The sequence below is a fragment of the Alligator mississippiensis genome, chromosome 1 (genome assembly GCF_030867095.1).
Source record: "Alligator mississippiensis isolate rAllMis1 chromosome 1, rAllMis1, whole genome shotgun sequence".
In the NCBI taxonomy this organism is placed as follows: Eukaryota; Metazoa; Chordata; order Crocodylia; family Alligatoridae; genus Alligator; species Alligator mississippiensis.
The window spans coordinates 185,501,223-185,506,031 of record NC_081824.1 but is presented as its reverse complement, the minus strand read 5'-3'; positions in this window follow the sequence as shown (position 1 = coordinate 185,506,031).

The window sequence follows — 4,809 nt, the reverse complement described above, 5'->3', positions numbered from 1 at the left end:
TTTGAGGCAGCTTTCCTTACATATAACTGGAGTTAAACTAGGTGACCTTGAGAAACCTGACATAGTCAAAAGGACCTTTAATATCATCCCCCAAGTCTTCCTGACATGTCACAGAAACAATCAGATAAAACTCACTTCAGTACTTTGTTATAGGGCTCCTTGAGCACCTTAAGCTCATGAATCCATCTTGAAAGACTTAAGCATTTTAGCCTGTGTTTGTACATTAGATATGGTAGCTTAAAATTTGGGCCCCCAGAGTTTCAAATATGCTGCTTTAGTTATTATTACCATTATTGTGGAAACTAATGTGCTCCTAACCACAACACAAGGCAAATTATTACAAGTTGAGACTTCCTTACAAAGAAGAATGTACAGACATTCAAAAAGCCTGAGGCAGACTCGATCTAAATTATGTGGATTCCTGTAAGTGGCATAGTTTAGAGCAGTAGCAAACAGGACACACATTCACCCTTTGGTGAGGGAGGCAAATCTTAGACCAGGTTCCAACATTTTTAAACCAGTCTACATGTGGCAAACTTCTGTTCTGTTATGGGTATAGACCAGTTTCCAACCACTTATACTGGTAAAAGTGTAACAACTGTACCTGGCCACTATTACAGAGCAAACACCAGAGATGTTTTCCCTCAGAGATTGTCTAAATTGCAGAACAACAGATAGCATCTTTTCTCAGCAATCCCTTTCTGCCCTTGGGCTTTGTTTAAAGATCTTGCAACACTGCTGCCTGCAGAAAGCTACCACAGCTGCTGCAGTGAGATCAGAAAATCTCTAAAATGTCTCTGCTCTAACCCAAGGTGGTCTCATTGCTTATACAGTGATCAGTGGGCTTTAATGTCCTCCAGAGGCTCTGTTGCCCAACGTTTCTTGATCTTTCTCTATACTTTTGCTAACATTGATACAGCATTCTCAAACAGCTATTATAAGTGTCTTTAAAGAGTCATATTCAAACATAGAAACCCATCTGAAATGAGGTACACAACAATGTTCAATATACCAGTGTTTGACAAGTGAGACACTTACTAGCACCAGGATTCAGGACTATTTACATCAAAGGTCACTGTAGCTCCAAAAGTCCATCTGCGATGCCCTTAAGAATTCAGCAGTCAAGCTTTTTTACAAATGCAGCATCTCTGTCTAGTGGAAAACATAGAAATATAACACTGGAAAGAGCCTCCTGGGCTATCAACCAGCCAAATGGCATTTACAGGCAATTGCTTGTCCACAAGTGCTGCCAGGCTCTGCGTGCCTGGATCACTGCAGCTGGAGCCCTGGGATGCCCCCAGGACCCGAGGTAAGGGCCAGAGCACATGTGAAGGGGTGTTCTCTGGGGACAGCTAGCAGTGGCATAAATATGTGCTGCTACTAGTTGTCCCCAGGTAATCCACATTGCTACTCATGGGGACGCACCCAAGGGGCGCATCTACACAGGCACTTTATTGCGAAGTTGACTAATTAGCTCTACAGTAAAGTATTACTGTCTAAATATACATGGGTATTAGGGTGCTGTAAATGAATTAACTCTGCTGTAAGATAATACTGTCCTCAACAGTACTATCCTATGATGGAGAAATTACATGCACTGAAACACGTGTAATGGTGACAGGGGCTGGCAGGGGCACGAACGTGCTAAGGTATGGGGACTGCTTCCTGCCTAGCCCTTCACATTAGCACTCCTGTGCCCCAGCCAGCCCCTCCACCACCCAATGCTGCCACCTAGAGCCCAGGCCTGACCCCCTGGACTCTCTGCCAGCTCAGGACTACTTTGCGCTGGCTCACACTGCTGCAGTCCTAGTCCCACATGAAGATGCTACACCTAGGAGCAGCTGACTGATGCAAACTGCACCAGAGTTTATCATGTTGCCTTAATGCAGGGGCAGGCAATTATTTTGGCTGGAGGGCTGCTTAATGAGTTTTGATGAATTGTCAGGGGCTGCAAGGGTAGCCCCACCTCTTGACAGGTACTTTGTCCCTTGGTTGCCATCTTGGGACTGGAAGTCCTGCCCCAATCCCTGACCTTAGTCACCAGCAGTCCCTCCCCTTGCCCCCCAGAAATACTCTTTTGGGAGGGGAGGGTTGCCATCTTGGAACCAGAAAAAAAAAAATCATATACTAAAAGTCAAGCACCTACTATAACATTTTTAAATTTTATTACAAATTTTTTTTTTTCATGATTTGTATTTGCATAGTGTATATAGGGGTGATTGCATAATAGCTCAAAAATAAAGTCATACTCTAGTATATTGTGTGAGGGGGTGTGGGGTGTGGTTGGGGGTGTATGCATAGTGGGATGTGGGGGGGTGGGAACCCCCAACATACTCTCCCCCATGGAGCACAGCTCCTGCCAGTGACAACAGCAGTAGCAGGCAGCAGGTGCTTGGGACACTTGTGCCCTGTGCAGATGCTGCTATGCAGTGATGTGTGCCTCCAGCTAGTGCTGCATATGGTGGTGAGAAGAGAAGCCCAGCCCAGCCCAGCCCAGCCCTCTATCGCACAGTGCTTTCTGAGGCACACACGCTGCTCCTGGCATTTGCATGTGGAGCTGGCTGCCTTCATTGCTCCCTGCTGTGCAGGTCCTGGGACTCTGCCAGAAGTAGAGGGGAGTCCCACCCCCTGCTTCCCAGTGGAGGCCCAGGACATGCACAGCAGGGGGAGGGGAAGGCAGCCAGCTCCACTGTGTGGGGCTTCCCCCCAGTGGCATGCGAGTGCCAGGAGTGCATGTGCACCACAGGGAGCCCCACGCGATAGAGGTAATCTGGCCAGGCTGGCTGTCCCCCATGTGCAGAGCTGGCTGGAGCCATGCACCCAGCTGCAGTGCCTAGACTGGGCACAAGTGCCCTGAACGCCTCCACCTGCTGCTGCTGCCAGTGGCGGGGGCTGTGCCCCATCTGGTGAAGTGTGTGGTGTGTCCCCACACCTTCCCACCCTCCCTCACAACCACACCCACACCCTGCCCACCCAAGCTCCATGCTCCCAATGCTCCCCTGGGCATGGGCTCAGCACTGCTACCAGCCCCAGCCGCATGATCCAGGCTCCCACCCAGCTGTAGCTCCCTTCCCTCTCTGCCGACCCCAGACCCTGCCCCCACAGCTTCCCTACCTGGTGCCCAGTGTGAGCAGGAAACTGAGCAGATCCATTGGCAGCTGTAGCATTGGCAGCAACAACCCCACCCCGAAGTTGTATCCTGGCTGGGCCAGGCCCTTCTGCCCACAAGGGTGGGAGTGAGGTGCAACAGGATATGTTGGGGAGCGGGGTGTATATGTGAGCACCTTGCTCCCACTATCATAGGCAGAAGGGCTGGGTGGGGTACAGTTAGTCGGTGGGTACCCGTGGGCTGGATGAAATTGCCTGCCAGGCCAGAGCCAGCATGCAATCCGTATTTTGCCTGCCCCTGCCTCAATGGTACATATATATGAAGCCAAGATCATTTACTCCAACCCTTTTTCTACACTGCAGCCCCAAAACTCAAAAAAGACAATATACAAAAAGGACAATCCTACAACAGGCCACAGAAAGGGGAGGAAGAACTCAGGAGTTCTTGAGCTATATTAGAAGGAACACCTTCCCTCCTCAGCTGTATGCTCCTTTGCCCCACAGGAATTCTACAGCAGAGAATAAGCATAGATTCCTGGTCTGTAGAAGCTTGAGCACTCCACACTAATGCAGTCTCCACTGAAATCAAAAGGACTTGCACCTACAGAACCAAGAGCAGAATTTGGGCCTGTGTCTTTTTTGTTTGTTTAAAGTTATCTTTCTTACAATAAAACATTTGTGAAGTTCATCTTGCACTAGTATTTACACTGGTTTCTGGTACATAAGACTAGAAAAGGGTCAGCAGAGTCAGGTAATACAAAGCTGGCTAAGTTTAGTATTGGGCCATCTCTTAATAGTTCAGCTCATTAATGAGAAAATCACCAAGCTGCTGGCACAATCAGAAAGAGTCACTTATCAGTACATTGAGCTCAGTTTATAGTACTCTGATTCATATTCATGATCATAGGATGCAGTGGAGCAGTTCATTAGCACACTGCCGCATTAAACAATCACTGCCAAAATGTGGCATGTTGAGATTATGCATTAAACTGCTTACTTCAAGAATCTTCTGGTTAAGAAATTACTAAACAGTGAAAATATGTTAAAGTAACAAAACAGGGCACTTCAAGATAAAATATCCAGACTCTGTGTGTATAATGTTTAGTTAAAAAAATAAATTCACATATGCTGTTTGTTTTACATATACTATGATATAATCTTAGAAATCTAAGATTAGCCTATCATGACACCTAACAGCAATCAAACTGAACTAGAATCATCCCATACTGAGATTCCATTCCACCTCCTACGTTGTGTTGTCTATTGCTGGTTATCTGTGTTCTCTGGACAGATGTTCATTTGAGTCCATTATATCACTAGTGATCGTTATCATCCGTTTTCTGTGTGTGAGATCTATGCAACATGCTTCTTTTCATTTTTAGTTTGAAATAGGGCAGAAGAGAGAAAATTTTGATCAAGTCCTATGCCAATAAATACTAGAGCATTAACCAAGCTGAGAATAGTATTCAGTGGGCACATCTACAAAAGATACTAAATGTGCAGTAGACTAATTCTGCTGCACATTAGCGTAGCAGGCAAAAACCATGCTAATGCACTAAAGTGCAGTAGAATTAGTCAACTGCGCATTAGCATCGCAAAAAAAAAAAAAAAGGATGCTGTAGTAGTAGCACTGATTACAGTGGATTAAGTTATTACAAGTATTAAACTTACATGCCATAATTATGGTGCATTAATGAATGT